The sequence below is a fragment of the Pinus tabuliformis genome, chromosome 7, assembly GCF_031772625.1.
Source record: "Pinus tabuliformis cultivar Carrire ecotype Pingquan chromosome 7, CPIR1, whole genome shotgun sequence".
NCBI lineage: Eukaryota > Viridiplantae > Streptophyta > Pinopsida > Pinales > Pinaceae > Pinus > Pinus tabuliformis.
The window spans coordinates 872,076,361-872,100,988 of NC_142293.1; positions in this window are offsets into that span (position 1 = coordinate 872,076,361).

A 24,628-nucleotide genomic window follows, 5' to 3' on the forward strand; every position below is an offset into this window, starting at 1 on the left:
ATTTTCTAATGGAATCAATTTTCCATTAGAAGCTCTTAAGGTTGGGAGCCCTTTCTCCTGCAATACATTAAATTTTCTATTAAATATTTTTACCTGTAACTCCAATTCTTTGCACTTATTCTCCAAATGTATCATGAGGTTCCTCTTTTTTAATACTCTTTTTACTTCCATCACTGTGCTTGTTCTGTCTTAAATCTGGAGTTCTTCAAGCTCTTCCTTAGTTTTAGAATTCAACATTTTAATAATTCTATTTGCTTCTGCTGGCCTATGCTCTATTTCAATCATTGTTTGTTCAATTTTTGTCTTGACATTATGCACTAACTCTCCCTACTCAAATATGATTTGTTGTTAGAGATTGATTCTCATACTTTTGAATTTTCTATATCAATTTGAAGTTCTTTTACACCTTTGATAGGTATGCATTATCTACTTTTACCTTGCTTTCCTCCATCTTTGTGAGTGATGTTGTTAACTTCTAATTTTCCTTATTTGTTAATGATAATTCTCCTAAAGCTTGGACTATCTTCTTAGAATAATATGAAGTTGATGCTTGTGTTGTTTGCTGTACTTCCTGCTGTGTTGATGTACCTGCTGTTGATTTACATGCTGCTTCAATTTTTTTCTTTTCCTTCAACAATGTTTCCATGTCCTTTTCCATATTACGGATTTGAACATTCTGTTCAACTATTATTTTGCACAACTTTTCTTTTACCATTTCTATATTGGTTACTTCTTGGCCTGAGGGTGCTTTGTAGTTGGAAGCTTAAGTTGTTTCATGAGGGATTGAATATATGCATTTTTGTTTCTAATTATCTCCTTGGTTACCTTGGCATGACTACGATCATATCCTAGTTTGATTATCAAATCTTCTAAAGTTTTAAGTATAGTTTCTTTGGCCAGAGAAGACATTCGTTCCATCTTCAACTGTAAATGCATATTATTCAAAGAGGCTTGCAACTTTGAGGCAACCATGGCTGAACTTGCTAGTGTTGAGTAAACCATCTCACATGCTTGCTTATGTAAATAGATTTGATTGATTGCATGAACCTTTTGGTATCAACAAAAAATATTGAAGCTTTGTAGTCTTCTGCACTTATGGGGGATGGAATTATAGGTTCCAAAAAGTCCATTTGGAACTGCCCCTTTTTTGTGTCAAATGTAGACAACAACCTATGTTGAGTGGTGGCAGTTTTCTTCCAAAACCATGAATATGTTGAAGCCGTCAATGCTTCATTCTTGCTCTTGATCTCCCTGTATCTTGAAAAAATATTCTGTTGTGCTGGAATTCGAGATGCAGAAGAGATAGGTGACTCAATTGGCTCCTCAACATATGGGAATGAAGTGGTGGGAATACCTGTCAAAACCATTGTACTTTATTCCTGTGAATCCTTTTCTTCTGAGGATTCTTTTTGAATACTTATTACTTGAGGATCATTCTTAGTATTTTTCTTTGGATTCTTATTTCTCCTATTGAAGACATGAAAATCTACAGCTTGTGCTTATGAATATGTAGGGGAGATACTTTCCCTTAGTGTATTGATTTCTTTGTCTTTTGGAAATGGAGTTTGTAGAGATGATTGAATGACAATTTTCTCTTTAGCCTCCTATAGTGTGTTCTCTGTCCACTGCTCCTGATTAGCATATTTCTCTATCTCTGGCCTAGATGTATGTACATATGGAGTGGTCTTCTTCTCAACTCTTAGCTTCGAAATTATCCCTAATGGAACATAAGACCATGTGAAGCTTAGTTTAAATTTCATCTTCTTTCATATTTCCTCCACTTCCTTTGCTGCTACTCAGCTATTTAAAATATAAGGCAAAACATGTGCCTTCAATTTAAAATATGATTTATTTTTATTTTATACAAAATGTAATTCATCCATGTTTAACATCTGTCTAGTGTATTCCAAAGTGAAAATCCTTACTAGTACAAAAACTGGTAATTTATAGGGAGGAAGCTCACGCCCATAGATCCGAATCTTTGTATAGTCTTGGTAGAGATACTGGTCTCCAAATTTAGCCTATTCTGAAAGATGTAAAACTTTCTTGATCTCTGGTTAAATCATTGGTATAGCATCATTGCTAAGTAGACACAAGGATGTATGTAAAAACTGATCCACAAAATCGTTGAATGAATAATCTTATGAATTCCCTATGACTAAAGAAGTCCACTGGATGAATGGAAATGGACTTCCCTGATCATCCATCTTCTGTAACTGGAACTTGAACCTGTCTTCTTCGTAAAATAGGATAATGCATACTAAAACTGATTGGTGTTTGAACGCATCTTCAGCTTTAAACTTGAGAAACTGCTCATGTATAACATTTGATAAGTACTGACTGTAATTGAAAAGAATTGAAGGCTTCTGACCAACTGAAAATACTGATAAAAAACCTAACACTACCTCATATACCCACTGGTTCGTATGATAACCTAATAGGCAAGTAACCATGGAAATGACTTGGCTTTACATCTCAGGGAAAATAGAAGCAGAGTATGGGGAATTTGTTCTAGGAAATTCATAATTTTTAGGCAAGAAACATTCAACAATATGGTCTTGCTGGGGGAAGGTAATATTTCTGTATATCTCCATGAGTGCATTAGTAGAAGATGGATGTAAAGGTTTTTGAGTATTAATCTGGACAGCTTGGAAAATGGCTTATGGGGTAATTGAGAATAGGATCTCATTGTTCTGAGAAATTACTGCTTTCTGGTTGGGGAGGTACTTGAGATGACACCAGGTAGTGAATTATGGGAAAATATGAGTCCGGGGAAAGGTAAATTGAGGTAGAAGTGATTCCCAGATATTTAAATCATCACTATGGTCTAAATACTTATGTTTTTCCCAATTATGAAGCTCATACAGATCAAACTCACATTGTGTTTCTGCTATCTTGTACTGGGTATCAATCAAAGGGGACCTATCTAAATCAGGGACAAGAGGTACCATAAGATTCTCATTAGGCATCTTTCCCTTTCCTTTGTGCGAAGAAATTTTTAATTTCAATAGGAAATTCGAAAAACCAGTGTTACCAGGTCACAATTTGATTGGTTACAGAAGGGGAAAACTTTGCAGAGGGCGCTGGCGAGCTTAGAAATCTTTCAATTTGAACCTGTGTGGACAAAATAACAAGAAAAAGGGGATAATACAAGTTGATACAAGATTTTATAATGGGAATTAAGGGAAAGCAATGAGATTATTACCATTTTGGAGATTAACATTTATGAGTTTTTAGACGTTAGAGAGAGAAAATTTAATGGTCAACGACTATATGACTATTGGGGGGAGATTTGAATGCTAACGGTTATATTATGTGGAGGATGGGTGACATGGACAAAGAAGCGGATGACGAGTGTTGAGGATGGAGCTAGAGAAAATGGGCGGAAGGAGCGTTGAATGGTGGTTTTTCACCCGGGGGAGGGGGGGGCACGCATGGGGTTAGGAGCTGTAAGTGGTAAAGGGAAGGGACCACCCAAAATGAATGAGGATCCACCACGTTATCTTGGGTGGTTTTATCGTAAACCATATTTTGCACCCCCCCGTTAAGTCCCGAAAGGTCGGGGGGGGGGGGGGGGGGGGGGGGCAACATCATCCCCCATCGTTGATCTAGGCGGGGATGATCTTGGCCTTTCAAAAGTGAAAACGCTTTATGGAAAGTGATAAAAAACATCACATCCCCTTTATTTCAAGCTTTAAAACAAAAAATTAATATACTTTAACTATTGGTGACATTTGAATTAGCACATCCCTTTGGGGTTTTATTATTGTTTTTTATTTATTTATTTTTATTTCCCCCTTTAATATTTTATTTTCTATTTTCTATTTTTCCTTTCTATTTTACTCTTTCCAGATTAGACAAACTCAAAATGAAAAATAATTAACAATATCCCAATGCGATAAATGGATAGATAACCGTACCTTGACTACTATATTTATAGGACCTTAATATATAATACAAAAAAGGTCTATCAAGGACGTAATCAAACACAAAGGACAAGGATACCACCAAGGGAATTCTCCATTCCCTAATAGAGTCACCAATTTGTTATACGAGATTTACGATTGCATACAAAAGTATCTCCCCTAGGTCAATGGCTAACCTAGAACAACAAAGAGACAAGGAACACAATATTTTTCCTTAAATTAAATAGATGATGGAGTGAGGCCTACCTAGAATCCTTTGCATGCTTCACTCCTTCATCTTGGAAGCTCCAATCCTAACTCTGATTTCCAAAATTAGAACCTGCACAGTTAGATAACACAAGCCAAGAAACTACGAGATGTATGCAATATCATCTAAGTACTTCATTCAATAGATCAACATTGTATTGAAATAAGTGAAACAACATCACATATAGGAAAATAGTGAAATCATTGCATTACTATAAATGGAAAGAGATTACAACTATAAGTAGTAGTTGATCTTGTAGAAGAGCTCCTCCAAGTTGTTGAATTGTCCTTTCCTTGTCGCAATATGCACCTCCAATCACCCTAAATGCATGGAATGATGGCCACTCACTACAACATCATAAGGGAAAAATTATTCTCGAAAAACCAACCTTCAACCTCATAGTAGGATGGAAATATATAGAGAAGCTAGGTAAGTTAGGAGTTCTTGTCCAATTACCATTCTTGGGTAAGAGATCCACCTTTGATGGAGGGATAGGATCAAAGGATAAGTGGTGAAAACCGCAATGTAGGGATGGATAGGATCCGAATGATTTATCCAAGGTAATTAGTTCTAACAACTTCTAGAAACTCCTGGAAGCTGACGCTTCCGTAATCCCAATCATTGTCCCATATTTATAGAACCAACACAAGTGCAAAGGGGAGCAACCTGCTAGTGACCAAGGCATGCCACAGTGGAGAAACCTGGTGAACGCACCCCAGTAGGCTTACAGGGAGCATTGGTCCTTAAACTGGGTCAGATGAAGTAGTTTAGGGATCAAACTCTAGGAAATAAAAGGCACATGCTTAGGGCTTTGTGCAAGATGGTGACAAGGGGGAATAGGATGTTGATTAATCCCATTAGGAAGCTCACTGATTGGATGTGACAAAATGGCCTATAATAATGAGGCTCAAGGGTTTTTTTATTATTGAACAACATGGGAAAACCCTAAACAACCAAAATCCTAACCCTAGGAGATGAAACAACAAGATTTTGTGGATCCCGTTGGGGTAAGTTTGGTAGCCAAATTCCCGGGTTCATAACTTGGTCATATAATCTCCATTTGGCATGTACAATACCTTATTGAAAATATATTTCCTCTCTGAGTACTATAAGATTTGTTTTAAGTTGCTACCTATAGATACGGGCCTGGTGCGAACCACAAAAAAACATTGTTTAGGGGGTCAAAATAGCTCCGGAAGTTCAGGACATGAGAAAATTATAAAAATAGAAATGCTGCTATAATTAAGGAAATGGACAAAACTGATTGGAGGTCTAGGTGGAATAGGCGGGTGACTACCAATATCCACCTGGATCAATAAAGGAAGTTTATTAATGGTTATCATAGGGAAAATTGGAAAGATAACTATCTCTAATTGCATGACAAAGCTTTTGATGAAGGAACAATGAGGGGTAATTGCACAATTATGCTCACTAGATGTTCAAACATTGAAGTCATCCATTTCTCCAGATCTCTAAAGAGTCCTTAACAATAATTCCAAGTTTTTTTGAGAAACCCAAAGGTATCCCACCTATTCATGATCCTGATCATGCTATTCACTTGATTCCCATAAGTGTTCCTCTAAACATAAAACCTTACAAATATCCATATGCCTAGGAGAGTGAAATTGAACAAATGGTTGCAAAAATTCTAGAGACAGGTATAATTCAACCTCTCCAAAGTTCCTTCTCTTCCCCAGTAGTATTGTTGCACAAGAAGGATAGATAATGGCATATGTGTCAAGATTATAGAGAGATCAACACGGTCAATGCTAAAGATAAATTTCTCATTCCTGTCATTGGTGAATTGTTGGATGAACTACATGGAGCAATTTTATTCACCAAGCTAGATCTTTGCTCAAGATATCATAAAATTAGAATGAGGACAAAAGACATTCTAAAAACAACATTTAGAACTCATGGAGGTCATTATGAATTTTTGGTCATGCCTTTTGGTCTTACAAATGCAGTTTCCACATTTCAAGGTTGATGAATTCTATTTTCAAACCCTTCATTAGAAAATGTGTGTTAGTATTTTTTGATGATGTACTGATCCACAACAAGTCTTGGAAAGATCATCTTCAACATATTGACAAGGTGCTCAAGTTATTGGAGGAGAAACAATTGTATGAAAAACCCTCCAAATGTTTCTTTGGGGTCCCAGAAGTGGAATATTTGGGTCATATTATTTCTCGTGAGGGTGTTAAAGTAAACCCTAACAAAATTAAAGCCATAAAGGAATGGAAAATCCCCACAAAATTAATGCATGTTCGAGGATTTCTTGAGTTGACAGGGTATTATCACATGTTTGTTAATAATTATGAGAAAATAACAACACCATTAAAAACATTATTTAAGAAAGATGCATTTTTTTGGACTCTAGAATCAACTAAGGCCTTTGAACATCTTAAAGAGGAAATGTGTTGAGCTTCATTCTTAGCTACACCAGACTTCACAAAAACCTTTATTGTGGAATGTGATGCCTCAGGAAATGACATTGGTGCTATTTTAATGCAAGAAGGAAGACCCATTGCTTTTGAAAGTTTTCCAATCAAGGGAAAGTATTTACACAAACCTATTTTTGAGAAGGAAATGTTGACAATACTACATGCTATGAAGAAATGGCATTCTTACCTAATGGGAAGACACTTTAAGATAAAAATGGATCATGATAGTCTTAAATACTTGTTAGAAAAAATATTATATTTAGAAGAGTAGCAAAAATGGGTTACAAAGATGTTGGGATATGACTTTGAAATCATCTACAGAAAATGGAAGCAAAGGGTTGTTGTAGATGCACTCTCAAGAATGGATGAGGATGTGGAAGCATTGCTCTATTCCGTTTCTATTATCAAACTTGATTTGATAAATGAAGCAAGGGATGAATGTAATAATGATGGAGAGGTATGGACACTTATTCAAAATTTTCAACAAGATCCTAGTGCATATAATACATTTATCTGAAAAAGTGATTCATTATGGTACAAAGATCGCTTATATTTATGTAAGAAATCCAAACTCAAATAAGAGGTTCTTTTGGAATTGCACACCTCTCCTATAGGAGGGCACTAAGGGTTTTTAAAAATTACCATAAAACTTTATTTTTTTGGGATGGACTTAAATATGATATTCAGAAGTTTGTGGCAGAATGTTTCGTTTCCAACAAAATAAAGTTGAGAAAATTAAGACCCCTGGCCTTTTATAACTATTATCCATTCCAAGTCAGTGTTGGGAGGAAGTCTCAATGTATTTTATCATAGGTTTACCCAAGTCAGAAGGAAAGAGTGTCATCATTGTGGTAGTTGATAGAATTACCACGTATGCACACTTTTTTGCACTATCTCATCCTTTCAAAGGCAGTACAATCACTACTGCATTTGTGGAAACAATTCAAAAGCTACATGGAAACCCAAAGATTATTGTAAGTGACAGAGATCCCATTTTTGTTGGAATTTTCTGGACATAATTATTTTCATGTCTTGGTACTCAATTAGCACATTGCACATCTTATCATCCTCAATCTGATGGGAAAATTGATATAATTAACAAATGTTTGGAGGGATATCTTCATTTCTTTGCATCTGATAATCAAACACAATGGGTCAAGTGATTACCTTTGGCAAAATGGTGGTATAAAAATTCCTTCCATACCACAACAAAAATGACCCCATTTTTGTTTCTTTATGTATATCATCCACCATCCATCACATCATATTTAAGAGAAAATGCTAAGGTTCAAGGAGTGGATGATCACATCGAGCATCAACAACAAGTTCACAAACTCTTAAAGGATAACTTGACTTTGGCATAGGGCCGAATGGAACAATAGGCAGATCAACATTGCAATCAAAGAAGTTTTGATGTGGGTGATAGGGTATTTTTATAGGTACAAACATACAAAAAAATGTCCCTCAAGCAAGCCAAGAAGAATAATAAACTATCAACCAAGTAATATGGCACTTACGTGGTATAGAAAAGGATTAGTACTATGGCATACAAATTGGAGTTGACTGCATCTTCGTGAGTGCACCCACTTTTCCATGTTTCATGCTTAAATAAGGTTATAGGTGACAAGATTCCAATCCAAAATATGTTACCAAAACTTGACGAGGAAGCAAAAATCATATTGGAACCTGAAGCAATCACATAAAAAAGAATGCAACAACTACAAAATAAAGAAATTTCAGAGTATCTCATTAAGTGGAAGAACTTACTTGTTGAATATTCCACATGGGAGGATGATTATTTCATATAGAAGCATCCACAACTGCTCAAGCATTGAGGAAAACACTTTTTTGAAGGAGAGGGGCATGTTAGGTCCCCTATAATACTAGTTTAGCCCCCATAATGTTATTGTTGTGCCCCATAGAAACCCACTATTATTATTGTAGAACCCTTACCTTGTTATTCTTATGTAGGATCTAATTATATTTTGACTGTTTAGACTCCTATATATACCAAGGAGGTATTTACATTTGAATCATCCAAGAATTGTTCATATATGTGATGTAAAAGGAGGTTTCCCCCTCAAAGAGACTTATTTTCAAGTCATTGATCTATATTTTCTTTTCTTTTGTGATATTGTTACATATCATTCAAGTTGGCTCCTCATATATTTGTATAAATAAACCATTTTTAGATTAAAAATGCTAATAAGGAGGAGAGGTAAAAAGGGTTGATTGTGTATGTAGAATTGATATTTTTAAGAGTGATAATGAATAATATACATGATTGTAGACTCCTTTCTAAGTGAAAATTCTCCTTTCCAATTCAATTTGCAATTTATTTTTGTACAAATAACTTGGATCATCTCTATGTGTTTTAATGTGAATCCCTTTCAAAATCCCTAAATTATGTGAATTTGGGTGAAATCATTGATTTTGTAGGTGGACCAATTAATTGAATAGATATAAGAGTAGATCAAATGGAAGAGATCATACTGCATAGGTGGAAAAGTTTTGGATACTTGTTTTCTTCAACATTCGATTGATAAAAATCTAAGATCCATGTAGAAAATGAAATATAATATCAGTAGTCAATCCTCTTAGAATTACCGGTTATTAAGAATAACAAAGAAGTTAGCAACCATTTTTTAAACTTTTCATTAAGTGACCTTTTAATTTTTTCATGATTTTTGAATTATGGTCCCCACAATATTATCTCATCACAAGATATGTGGAGACTGATGTGGTAGATAACGTGTAAATGATGTGAAAGGTGATAGGGGCATGGTACAAAATCTGATGTGGACATAACAAGTATGTGACATGGCTTGTGTTGTGTCATAGGCGACGTTGCAACTAGTTTCAACTTTTCTAGAAAGATGAGTTATTAGGAAATCCCAGATTTATGGATATTTAGATTGGAGGCCACAACAAGGTTCTATATCTAGAGCTTTGAAAAGTATCGAAATTTAGATATTTGAACTTTTTTAAAAGTGACATTTTAAAGAACTTTCAAATCCTCAAAGTTCTAACTCTAGGTTTTGCAAAAGGTTAATGAAGGTAATAATACTGAATTTGGTGTTTTTGGCCTTAAATTATGTGTTTTTTGAGATAAAAAAAAGTAAGAATTATGGGAATTTTGAGGTAAATAATGGGTCTCAAAATAAAAAATGTACCAAAAAAATCAACTTGAAAGAATCAATAAGATTCAAGATGATGATGTCGTCCCTAGGGACAAATATATTTGGAGGTAAAGGAAGAAAAATACCCTTTTTAATTATATTTTCAACTAATATCCTTATAAGAAAGACACTTTTTCATGTACTTTTATTTTTTCAGTATGGATCTACTAAAAAGTATGCAGTGGGTACTCGCTGAACGCAAAATTTAATTTTTCATTTATTGGGTGCCTACATTTGACATTTGAGTAAATCTATAAGGAGATAAGCTGAAAAGATAATAAAAGTAGTTTTCTTTATTTTCCTTTAAAAATTCATCTCTTATTTTATCATTTTATTGATTTATTAAGGATACCCATTTTAGATCTCAAAATTCCCCTAATGATTCCATATTGCAGACTCCATTTTCTAGCTTGGGATTCATTTTCTAACATCAGATCCATTTTCTGACATCTAAACTTTTTCAAAATTTCATTATCCAAATATAGGCTTTTTCCATTTCTTGGACTAAAATAAATTCTGGTTTTGGATCCTTTAGATATCTTGATTATGTTACAATGTGGAAAATAACCTAACGACTAATGGAAAGGAAAAAATATGAGAAATTTGTGTGGGTAGTTGATGGATTCGACTATCCAGATTCTATGTATTGATAGAAAAATCCCACATTGACAAAGTTGACGCGGCACAAAGGTTTGACAATGTTGAGTTGGGGGTTAGGTGGTATTCATTTTGGAGGAGATGATGTGAAATCTAGAAATTTAGTTTTTTTGAGAAAATGTACTTTTTGGAAATATTCATATCTATACATCTGAAATGTTGATCCATTGACTAAGCACCTTATCCAACTTCAAATAAATATGGAAAAGTCAGAGTAGGTTGCATGAAAAATACCTAGATCTAGATATGGTGATGTTTGACTTACATTTATGGAACTATGATTTGGTGACACATGGGAAATACTACCACATGTCTTCCACGTGTTAAATCGTATGATATGTTGACATGACATAGGTAGTGAAATATTTTGAGGGCCATAATTTTGTGTTTAGAACTCGAAATTTAATGAAATTTATATTGTTGGAATGTTCTCCATGGGTAGAAGATGATGATGGCCCTAGAAAAGAGATTTGGGATCATTATAAAGGAAGGGAATTTTAGTTTTCCATTTCTTAAGGTAGCTTAAAGGGTTGAGCTAAAACATAAAATGAAACCTTAATGGACAAAATTATAAATAAAGCCTTTTTTATTATCTTCCATTATCTAAATGTTAATTGAATATAAAATTTTCAATTTTTAATAAATGAGATATATTACACTTGAGGCTACAATTATGGAGGTCAAGGTCACAGTTCTTGAGGTTTAATTCATAGTTCCCATTGTCACAATGCTTATTTTCCTAATGTCACTGTTCCTGAGTTCAAGGTAATAATACTAATACTGAGTCTTAGTTCCTGAGGTTAAGGTTATAGTTTGTGAGCTAGTAGTATTGTAAATCAACTTCTTAGTTCATGAGGTCAAGGTCATAGTTCACAAGGTAACAATTCCTAATGTCATAGTTCCTGAGGCAACAATTATGTAGGCTGAGGTCACAATGCTTGAAGCTAGGGTTATAGTTCTTCAGGCCATAGTTCTTGATGTCACAATTCTCGATGTCATAGTTCCTTGCATCAAAGTTCCCAAGTTCCCAAGGTCCAAGTTCTTGGGACCATAATTCAGAAGGATTTGGTCAAAGTTCTCAAGGTTGAGGTCATAGTTCCCAACATCACAATGCCTGAGATATCGATGTCGAGGTCATAGTTCTTGAGGCTAAGGTCATAATTCTTGAGGTCATAGTTCTTGAATTCATAGTTCCTTAGGTCACAATTATAGTGGCTAAGGTAATAGTTCCTAAGGTCAAGGTCATAGATCCCAAGGTTACAGTTCACGAAATCATAATTTTTGAGTTCCCAAGGTTGAGGTCACAATTCTTGAGGTTGAGGTCATAGTTTTGAGTCACATTTAGATTTTTATGGCAAGTTGTAATTCATTTTGTGAAGCCATTCAAGGACACATTGTGAAATTGGCCGGAGGGCATAAAAACCAAACCCCCAACAACATAAATGAGTTCCATAAACTCTTTCAATTGTGTTTTTTCAAGGCCCATCCACAATCACATGAGCTAGTGTTTTATAAAATTGACCCCTTTGTGCAAAAATTGCATTGGTCCTTATTGATAAAAAACCTATATCTAGAGATCATTAAATAAATCATTTTTTACAATGGAATCATAGGAGATGGGTTCCCTTAGTTGTAACTTGATGTCAAGAGTGCAACAAAATCATAAAATTTCCCATTCGAGTCATAGTTAGAGCTTTATGGAAAATTCAACTCACTTCCTAAAGTCATTCAGGGATACAATGTGAATTTGGTTTAGGAGCATAAAAAATAAAATAAGTGACACAGATGAGTTTTGTAAGCTCTAAAAAGTTTGTTTCTCCAAGGCCATTAACATACCACCCACAACCCACTAAGCCAACGTTTTCAAAATCAATCCCTTTGTGCAAAATTTGCATTGTTCATAGCTACTGAGATCATAGTTCTTCTGATAATATTTCTTGAGTTCATAGTTTCTAAGTTCCCAAGGTCTTATTTCCCAAGGTCATAGTTCTTTAAATAGATGTCACAATTCTCAATGTCAATGTCATAGTTCTCAAGGCCAGGGTCATAGATAATAAGATTATAGTTCCCGACGCAAAAGGTTCTAAGATTACAATTCTCTAGGTCATTACTCAGCTCCTAAGGCCGTAGTTCCCCAAGCCAAAATTTTTGAGGTCACAATTTTGGAGGTCATAGTTCTCAAGGCTGAGGTCAAATTTCCTCACGTCATAGTTCCCAGTGTCACATTTCCTAAGTTATTGAGGTCATATTTGCCAAGGTTGGCATCACATTTCCTAAGGTTGAGAAGCTCATAGCTCCCAAGATCAAAGTTATTAAGGTCACATTTATCAAGGGAATAATTCTAGAGGTTGAGTTCATAGTTCCCAAGTTCATAATTCTTGAGGCCACAATCTCAAGGTCGAGGTCACAGTTCCAAAGGTCGAGGTTATAGTTTCCAAGGTCATAGTTCCTAAGGTGAAACTTCTTAATGTTAAAGTACTTGAGGTCATAGTTCCGAAGGTTAAATGTAATAGCCCTTTTTCCTTCACCCCACATTTGTAGGTTTTAACCATATACAAAAATTACTTGCAAATGAATTGTTAAAATATAAAAATATCCAATGGAAAGAACATAAAAAAATATACACAAATATTTTCCCCTGGATCCCAAAACTAGGACTACTAGACTGATTTTTCATTATATTCCTTTCAATGTTACAATACATATATATACATGTTGAGGCATTCATAAACCCTAATCCACCAACCCTATATTAGAACATAACCGTAGTTCCCTTGACTGGATCTACAAAATACCATAGGTAGAAAACCATCATGCCTAAAACCAAGTGCAAAACCCATGCACAAAACCATGGTTAGGTCCACCCATTGTCTTTGGGTCCACATAAAAAATAACATTTCCCGGGGCACTACCCTAGACCCCTTGCAGTGTGGTTGTTGCCCCCCTACAAATTTCTTGATAGGGGGGGCTACCATCCCCCTGTGACCCCCCCGTTGTGTTCGACGCGATGTGCAACACATGGATCTAGTCGTAGAAAGAATATAACACACACCCAACAACATTTGTAAACATGAATATGTGTCACTAGCATGATATTCATGATTAGCTAGAACTTACCCTACAAACACTTGAAAATTAAATATGAATTTTCATTGGTGGATAACTAGAAGGAAGGATGTCGTGGATCCACAACTTTGAGGAGGAAAACCTATGTGGGCCATGAATGATCCCCATAACCAACCACATTAATTCTTAGCACTTCTTCTTGACTTACCACCAACCTGTGCTGACATAAGTTGAGAGATGGGAATCAACAGTGTGGGTAGAGTATTTCACCCATATTTTTCTCCCTCAGGGAGCGAGGCTTAGGGAACCACTACCACAAGGAAAAGGAAGAGAGTCAATGCTAAGGAAGGAAAACATTTTTTGGGTACAAGTAGAGAAGAAACATGGGGGAAATAGGTGAATAGCGAAGGGGAGAAAAAATGATGGGGGGGGAGCAAGAATATTTTGGTTTGTGGTGTGGATTAACTCTTATAATAGTAGGAATTACCTAAAGACTAATAGTCAAATGCAATGAACTATTGGAGTGAAAACAAAGAAGGAGCAATGTTGCAATTGTGATTGAGCCCTGTGCTTAAAGATTTGGGGTGTTATTCTCTATATTGTTGTGTTTGAAGCCACTTGACTGTGTGTCCAAGCCTGAGTGGTCAGTGGGAGGCTTAGTGGATGAAAAAATGACTATGGTTCTTCTTGTATAATTGTTAACCACCTAGACAAGGTAGTTTGAGTCAAAGTGGTTGTTGTTGGAGAGCTATTAATCACCTGGACAGTGGACTGTAGACCCCTGTGGTTCTTGTTATGAAAAAAGATTACTAATACATCACTTGGATACTAATTCAAACTCATAGACTTTGAAATAACCCAGCTAGACCTTAGGTGTAATCCCTGCACTACAAGGAAAATACCTTCTAGCATAAGCCCCTATAAAATAGCCCAAAAATATGTTTGTAGCAAAGGTGTGCGGGTAAATGTTTTAGTAGGTGTTTTTTGACGGTGCATCTACGATATACAAACACGTTGATGCTTGACTATCCATATAAGCACCACTGCCGAATAGAACATGGTACACTGTGGCATATTTATTTGAAAAACAAAATAATGCACTAAATAACAAAGAGCACCGGTGCACATACTAATCAATAACACCAGAAAAGGGTTGAGTTTACAAAAATGTCGATCGTAAAATTCATTTTTCCCAGTCCCATGCTATACTATGACGATGACCCGATGCTAAACCAATACTATAAAGCCCCAGTGCATGCATAATATACCAGGCACCGATGCTTGAATAATCGATAACATCAGATAAAGGTTAGATTTTAAAAATTGTTGGTGCTATATACACCCATAGCACTGATGTCGTTCTTGTAGTAAAAAAACGGTGCATACTAAGAAGGAGCACTTCTATAGTTTTTAATTTTTTTTAAAATGCAATGCTATATTCTAACAAAGCACCGATGTTGTTCATGTATTAAAACACCCTGGTGCATCTTCTAAAGAGAACAACTAGGTGGTTTTTAATTTTTTAAAAATGCAGTGCTCTTGTCCAAAAAAGCACCAATGTGGTACATGTATATCTCTCTCTTTCTCTACTGAACTTTGAAGATAAAAGAAGATTTGATCAAAGGGTTTCCCCACACATTGTGGGGTTTGTCCCTGGGTCGCGCCATATCTTGTGTACTCTTGTCTTGGCTTGTCTTCTGCGTTTTATATTTATGTTCTATCTACAGTTTATCTTAATGCTGATGTGATTGCTAGCTGTGCAAATTTAAATAAATTGCTCTAGAATAGAACATACCTAAACTTAACACTTTGATTATTAGTGACCACCATTACACACTTTACTAGTGATGGGAAGTGCATTAGTTTCCATTTTTTGTATTATGTTGATTCCTTGATATATTATATGGTATGATATTTTTTTGAGGCAGTTTTATATGGCTTTAGATAGATGTCATGCAATGATACATGGGAGGACAAGATTCCCTTTCGCTTTAGATATTTTTTGCTTATTTTTTGATAGGTTTCCAGAGACGAGGGCTGCATTTGATCGTCACCCTCCTAGGCTGATGAATGAGGTGCAGATGTGCATGTGGGTCCAGATGATACCCAAGAGGGGCCTGTTGGAGTATCAAGCAAGGATTTCTGGTTAGGCACTGATGCTATTGGCTAGTGAGGATGACCACACGTTTATCTTGTTTTCGTTTCCATACGTGACTATTAATTGGAGACCGTATCCCAACATTCTCTTGACACTGGATGAACCTGCAAATAATAGAGGTAATATTAGTGTTTTCTTTAAATTAATCTAGTTTCGTTTTATTGTATTAATTAATTAGAATAAAATTTATTCCAACATGTTATTTAACTTGTTTTATTAAATTTTTTAATGAAATTGTATAATTATTGTTGTGTACGATATATTTTGTAGACATCGACACATTCCTTGGGGACATGCCTCCTCCCCCACCAGAGGGAGTAGATGAAGAGATGGGTGAGGCCCAACATGGTGAGGCACATCCTTAGGGGGGAACATGCATCTGAGCCCGTACGGTTGCTATGATATTTAGGATCGGCTATTGTGACATATTGTCTAGAGTTTTGATTGAGGAGGGAGTCCACCTTGTGAGGGCTTGAGACATCAACATATATCCTAGGTTCGTGGATCTCTTGAGGAACTGTCATTGTGAGATGATGACTCTTATGTGTCATATCGTCAGAGCTAGTAGTCTACTAGCAGCGAGGAGGGATGCAGGGCCATATATGTTAGATGAGCCTTCACACAGTGCAGGGCTATATATGTTAGATGAGGCTTCTTGTAGAAAATCATCATAGTAGCATGCTTACTGAAGAAGCTATAAAATGATCATCACAGTGATGGGTGAGATGGAACTCCATGATAGTTGCAGGCTTCTTGTAGAAAATCATCACAATAGCATGCTTACTGAAGAATCCATAAAATGATCATCACAGTGATGGGCCAGATGGAACTCCATGGTAGTTGCAACCTTCTTGTAGAGAATCATCATAGTAGTAGTGTGGTGTAGGTAAATTCTCAGTGCGGACACAAATGATTCCTTTAGCCCGAGAGAGTGGGTCTAGCCACAAACAAACAATGTATGGAAAATCTCCTTAAGCTAGAATCAAATAAGAGGGCCTACCTCTTAGAAAACTGTTCCGCTTGGTGATGATCCTGCTTCCTTACTCCAACTATCTTTTGTTTCCTTCATTCGAATACCTGAAACAAGAAAACAAATAACAAACAACAAATGTGATAGCATACAAATTGTATTTAGCGTACTTAACAGGTCAAGGAACATTAAGCCATAAAGATGTAAGATAACACTTCATGTAGGAAATAAATCAATAGTTGTATTCATATAAATTCAGAAAGAGATTACAACCAATGCCTTGATGTTGTTGGTCTCCTCCGACGTATCCGGGTTCCCACACTTCTGCTAGCATCTCATGGATAGACCCAACAATGGAAGTTTTAAGGCCTCTTCCCTTTAGTCTCAAACCAAACCAGACACAATATTCTCCCTCAAACATACACTAGAAATCTACAAGCTATATATGTCTTGTTGATCATTCAAACTCACTCTAAAACAAGTTTAGCTTGTGAAAAGAGAGGTTTATATAGCTTGGATGGAGGGGAGATGGTTCCTCTCATCATGGGAGAAGGTCTTATCTCTTGGGTTTGTTCCATCCTAATAGGGGAAAGGAGCCCAAACTGACTTCTTTGGCTCCATCCAGCCCAACCATCTACTAGACTTCCATTACGAAGCTTCTAGACCTAGAAGCTTCGACTCCATATTTAAAAAACTTTCCAAAAGAGGATCAATGCGAATGGAAAAGGGCTTAGTCACTTTGTACGACGCTAATTCTAGTTTTAATCTCTGAAAATCGGCGAGAGGAGGAAACTGGTCAACAACACCGGTCTTGTAAACTGGGGTAAAAGGAAGATTCTTGGGAAATGATGCAAAGGGGAATTATTCTTCTCATGAAGAGGGACATACTGGGAGTTTCTTCATGATGGGAAAACATGTAGGGTTCACTGTAGAGGTCCTCCAGGATCATGGATGGGGATTAGAGGGATAGTGAAAAAATGTTGTGTAACAGATGCCCCCTAAAGCATGAAGGCGAGGGGTGAAATGATTTACAAGTGGATGCAGGGAACCAGAGTTCGTTGTCAGAAAACCTGAAAGCAAGCATAGATACATATACATCACTGAAAACTCTAACAAACGATACATGAATCATGGTATGGACACATCCATCCAGAGAATGATCATGTAAATGGATCCAAGACATGGGCACAACCATCCAATAGAAAGGATCATAACAAAACCAAGGTATGGTCACAACCATCCAATAATGAGAAGGATCACATATAACAACTCATGGTATGGTTGCAACCATCCATCTGAAGGAGACATGTATATTAACATGATCATGTCACATTGCCTCCCAATCTGGACTGGTGTAATCTGAGCCCAGGGTCTTGCGCTCCAAACGACCTGATCAAATTACAAATACTAACATGTGAAAGAATGTGTTGAAGTCAAACATGCTATAAAGTCACTTGATTACCGATCAATGATGTGAACCGTTAACAAGCATGAGAGAAATCACTAATAATGAAAATGGATCTCAAGGTACTAACAACATAGTTCACAGAGTGTAAATAAAGGAACTGATGTCGAACACCCGTGAAATCACCCGATCGAAAGCCAATGATGTGAATTTGTTGTCGAGTACGAAAAAATTTCCATTAGGGCATGTAAAGCTCTAAGGTACTGGAAGGGAGTCTCTCAGCCAGATTCTTGGATAATGAGCTGAAGTTGATAGGAAACGACCATGTCGAAGGAGGGCCATGATGTATCCCACATCATCGACACGAGACAAAGGGATGCAAATGATTTCAGATGATACAGAGAATCAGGAGTAAGTGTAAATGTAGAAGGACTAACTCTTAAACATATCGGTGACACAACTCCGGAGTGTGGCAGCGTTTGGATCCATAGGATCGGTGGTCATGATGACATGGCAGAGATAAATTGGAAGGCAAAAATGAATGACCCAACCCAGGAAGGTCAATGATGAAAAGGAGGATATCCCAACCCAACATGAAGCAGAAAGTGTCATGTTCAAGAGTGAGCTGCCAACACAACTGATAGAATTTACAATTTTTCCCACCATTTCTAGCAGGTACACCAATTATTTTTGATTGCAAGCTTGAAGGGGATAGCATGTGCCTACACTGTGAGTTCATCCTCTAGACAAATCCACCCTAGTAAGTTTAATGATCGATAGGAAGGGGAAGCTCAAGTTTGTCATGGCGACGAATCCAATGTCATTTAATATTTTAACGAGTCTGACAAAGGTGTAACTCAGTATCTTTTTCATGTTTAGAGATTTTGAAAAAGACACGGAAAAGAAAACTTCACATGGTCCCTTTTCATACATTTGTGTCTCTCAAGCCCAAAAGAAGTAGAAAATGATACTTGTGAGAATCGCTTGACCATTTCAGTCAAGGAGTATCTTTTTTGTAAATAGTCTATCTCAGCCCAAAAAAGGGGTAAACGTATACTAGGTAAATGACATTTCGCAACCTTTAACGAGTTCAAAATGAAAAGAGATTGACAATATTTTCGTGTTTAAAGAGTTGGAAAAGAGCTTGAAAGTGGACCCCCATTTTTATTCTCTTTTACAAGTCAAAAAGGGAAAAATACTCGATGATCTTTTCATTTGAGTTTTACGAGTCAAGAAAAGAGCTTAAACGTGACTCCAGTACCATCATCAGTAATTTGTCACTTGTCACTCTACAAAAGGTAAATACATTATCCAATTTCTGAGGCAAAATAGGTCAAAAATGCATTTAAAACCCTAATATTTCATGAAAAATTAATAAAAGGAGGTAAAAGTAATTATTTTTCACCATTTTACCATTTTACCTTGTGTGAAGAAATTTTCACTACCAGCTATTTCAATACCAGCTTGCTGAGGTGGAACTGCCATTGCCACAAAACCCACAGATGGTCTGTTGGAGTGCATTGATGCTTAGAATTACCACGAACCAACATATGTCCTATAGGCCCACCTTCTTCTCATGGCTACGGCGACGACTGATCGTATTAGAGGATTGGCCCTATAGCGGTGTTGGGTTGTGTTATATTCTTTCCACGACTAGCCCACGTAGTTAATTGGGGGGTTAGAGGTGGGGCGGAGCCCCCCCTTCATTGCGCAGATTGCATAGCAGGGGGGTCACAGGGGGTTTAAGGGGTGCAAGTAACCCCCTTCTATGGGGTCCAGCGCAGTGCCCCGAAAATTTTTGTTTTTTGGACCCTATATTATGTTGGGCAGACCTACCTATGGTTTTGTGCATGATTTTCATAAATGGTTTTGGATGAGATGGTTTTCGGTCCGTAGTTTTAGACGTGATGGTTTTCGGTCCATGGTATTCGATGCTTTAGCATGTATAAATATGTATTGTAACATTGGAAGGAAAATAATTAAAAATCAAGATGGTAGTCCCGGTTTTGGGATCCAGGGGAAAATCTCTGTGTATATGTGTTTTATGTGTTATGCTTTTGCATTGTTTACTTTCTATGTTTTAGAATTCATATGCAGGTAATTTATGTACGGGGTTAAAACCTACATTTGGTATCAAATCTGTTTTGGCTTCAAGGGGATGGCTTTGTTGCTGAGAGTTTTCACTCAGGCCTGTGGTAGACCCTGTTCAGTGGGAGATTTGCAAGATCGATTCTGGTGGTGAAATAAGATGGCGACTAGTGGAAAGATAGAGATCGAGAAATTTAATGGTCAGAGTTTTGAGTTATGGAAACTCAAGATGGAGGATCTGTTGGTGGATAAAGATCAGTGGATCGTGGTAGATCTAGGTACTAAACCAATGGGAGTGCCTGATGAAGAATGGAAGAAGTTGGATCAGAATGCAAAGAGCACAATACGATTGTGTGTCTTAGATTCAGTATTGCTGAATGTATCAGGGGAAGCTACGGCGAAGGCTTTGTGGGACAAGTTAGGGACTTTGTACCAATCTAAGTCTCTGGTGAATAAACTCTTCCTACGGAAAAGGCTGTATAACCTGAGGATGAAAGATGGAGACTCATTGAGAGAGCATCTGGACGCATTTAATACTGTGGTAAGTTAGTTATTATCTATTGATATTAAAATTTCAGATGAAGATAAGTGCATCAGTTTGTTGTGTTCTCTACCAGATTTGTGGGATAGTCTGGTTATTGCAATAGGTAGCAATGCAAATGCCTTGCAGTTTGATGAAATAATCTCATCCTTGCTGACAGAGGAAATGAGATGGAAAAATATGGAGAGCCAGAATGGTGATGCCTTGTATGTACGAGGACGGTCCTAGAACATAAACAAAAATAAGTCATCGAGTGGGAGATCTAAATCTAGAGGGAGATCTAAATCTCCAGGAAAACCTGTAAAGGTGGTGTGCTGGAAATGCGGAAAGGAAGGGAACTACAAAAGGGACTATAAATCTAAAGCTCCTCATAAAGGAAAAGGATCTGATGATGCTCCTTCTGCAGAGGTGAAAACCACCTCAGATGAAGGTGGGGATGTGTACTTGGCTTCTTCAAGTACACATGTAGATCATGAGGCATGGTTGATTGACTCAGGTGCATCCTTTCAATTCACTCCCCATAGAGAGTGGTTCTCCGAGTATGAGAAATACGATGGTGGTGATGTCTTCTTAGGGGATGATAGGAAGGCTAGAGTCATTGGTCGTGGAAAAGTAAAGTTGAAGTTGCAAGGTGGAAGGGTTAGAACACTTCTGGGTGTTCTGCATATTCCTACATTAACTAGAAATATAATTTCTGTAAGAAAGCTGGATGATGCAGGTGTAAAAATAGTGTTCGAGAAGGATACCTGCAAGATGGTTTCGAGGGGCACTAGTATTGATGTAGGGATTTTGGATTGGAACTCTGTACAAACTGCAAGTTAGCACTGTTTTTGATGGGTGCAACAGCTCTGTGGTTCCTGAAAGTGGAGCAGAAAATCTAGTGGTCTCTAGAGAGAAGACCATGTTATGGCATTAAAGGCTTGGAAATATTGGAGAGAAGGGCCTTGGAATACTTCATGGTAAAGGTATGGTAGAAGGTATGAGTAATAGCTCTCTGGATTTTGATTTCTGTGAAAATTGTGTATATGGGAAGCAGAATCGGGTGAGTTTCTCCTCTGGTGGTAAGAGGGGGAAACAAATATTAGAACTTGTGCATAGTGATGTGTTTGGACCTGTGGAGGTTCCATCACTGGGTAAGTCTGTGTACTATGTATCATTTATAGATGACTTCTCAAGGAATACATGGATATATTTCCTTAAGAAGAAATTTGAAGTATTTGACAGGTTTAAAGAATTTAAGGCTCTAGTGGAAAACTAGATAGAGAAGAAGATAAAGGTGTTGAGGTCAGATAATGGTGGAGAGTTTTGCAGGAAGAAATTTGAAGAATTTTGTAAGAAGTGTGGTATAGCACAGCAAAAGACTACTCCATACACACCTGAGCAAAATGGAGTTGCAGAAAGAATGAACAAGATGTTGATGGAAAGGGAAAGAAGCATGCTCAGTGGTGCCAGGTTAGGATAGGAATTCTGGGTAGAGGCAGTGGAGACAACATGTTACTTGGTCAACAGATCACCTTCATCAGCGTTGGAGGATAAGACTCCACAAGAGGTATGGACTGGTAAGAAACCCTCTCTTTCACATCTGAGGGTATTTGGATGTGATGCATATGTACATGTTCCAAAGGAGAAATGAACCAAGTTGGATAGTAAATCTGAAAAGTGCGTCTTTATTGGGTATAAGGATGGTTTAAAGGGTTATAAGCTTTGGAACCCAGTAACAAGGAAGGTTGTGTACAACTGAGATGTGGTTTTCAGAGAGGTAAAATATGTTATTAAACATAAAGTCCAACCAAAGGAACCTAAGAAGATAGAGTTTGAGCTTAGGGAGGAAGAATCATACTCTACAATAGAGGAGGAATCAGAATATGAAGAGCCACAAACTCCGGGTGTGAGAAGATCAGTTCGAGAAAGAAGGCAGCCAGAAAGGTATAGTGCAGCGGATTTTTGTTCAAATTTTGCTTTATCTGTTACTGATGATGATCCCAGAACTATGAAGGAAGTAGTAGATTTAGAGGATGGAAAACTCTGGAAAGAGGCCATGGTTGATGAAATGGAATTTTTACAAAAAAATGAGGCTTGGGATCTGGTGGAGTTTCCAGTTGGAAGGAAACCCATTGGTAGCAAATGGGTGTTCAAGAAGAAGACAAATGCAGAAGGAAAGGTGGAGAAATACAAAGCTCGATTGGTGATATTTTTTCTCCTGTTACCAAGGTAGCTTCTATTAGATTACTTTTATCTATTGCCGTTGCTTTTGATTTTGATGTAGAACAGATGGATGTGAAGACAACATTTCTTCACGAGGATTTGGAAGAGGAAATCTACATGAAGCAGCCTGAAGGATTTGTGGTGAAGGGTAAGAAAGAAATGGTATGCAAGTTAAAGAAGTCTCTGTATGGGTTAAAACAGTCACCAAGGATGTGGTATCAGAAATTTGATACATTTATACGGGGACTTGGCTTCACCAGAAGAAAACAAGACAATTGTGTGTATTTTAAATTAATTGGTGACCATGTTATTTATCTGGTCTTGTATGTGGATGATATGTTGCTGGTTGGAAATGACAAAGAAATTATCCAGGATTTGAAGACCCAATTGTCCTCCAAATTCGACATGAAAGATCTTGGTGCTGTAAACTATATTTTGGGCATGGAAATTAAAAGAGACCGGGCAAAGAAGAAGCTCTAGTTAAACCAGAGGAAGTATGTTGAGACAATACTGTAGAGGTTTAATATGCATGATAGTAAACAGGTGAAGGTTCCTATTCCTGTAAGTGTGAGGTTATCTGCTGAACAGTGTCCCAAGACACAAGAAGAGGAAGAGGACATGTCCTGTGTTCCATATGAAAGTGCGGTCAGTAGCCTGATGTATGCAATGGTTTGTACTAGACCAGACGTATCACATGCAGTGGGAGTATCGAGCAGGTTTATGTCAAAACTAGGGAAGGAGCACTAGACAACAGTGAAGTGGGTTTTTAGGTATTTGCGTGGCACTAGTGATTATGGTTTGTGCTACCAAGGAAGACCAGGATTGGATAGAGTGTTGGATATTCGTGGATTTGTTGATGCAGTCTGGGTTGGAGATCTGGATCAAAGAATATCTACAAGTGGGTATGTGTTTAACCTATTTGGAGGTGAAGTCAGTTGGATGAGTAAGAAAGAATCTGTAGTGGCACTATCAACTACAGAGGTAGAATACATGGCAGCCACTCATGAAAGCAAGGAAGCAGTTTGGTTGCAGAGATTGTGTTCAAGTATGGGGTTAGTACAGGGAGCTATAAGGATAGACTGTGACAGCCAAAGTGCAATTTTCTTGGCAAAGAACCCTGCATATCATTCAAAGACAAATCACATTGATGTTCAATATCACTTTGTGAGGGATATGATAGAAGACAAAAAGGTGTTGCTGGTAAAGGTGGACACTTTGAAGAATACTACAGATGCATTGACAAAATCTGTGAGCTCTGAGAAGTTCTCTTGGTGTAGAGAAACAATGGGCATTGCAGGGCTGGATAAATAACTAAGCTCTCTTGTGGCTCCCTATGGAAAGAAAAAAACAAGTGGGAGAATGTTGGTTTGTGTTATATTCTTTCCACGACTAGCCCACGTAGTTAGTTAGGGGATTAGAGGGGGGGGGGAGCCCCCCCTTTGTTGCGTCGATTGCATAGCAGGGGGGTCAAAGGGGTTTGAGGGGTGTAGGTAACCCCCGTCTATGGGGTCCGGTGTAGCGCCCAGGAAAATTTTGTTTTTTGGACCCTATATTAGGTTGGGTGGACCTACCTATGGTTTTGTGCATGATTTTCACACATGGTTCTGTGTTTTAGAATTTGTATGCATGTGATTTCTGTACGGGGTTAAAACCTACAAGAGTTACCAACATCCACGGTGATTCGGATATGCCGCTCCCAAAGGGAGAGGATTATGACGATGGAGGTAAAAGCTAATTTTTGA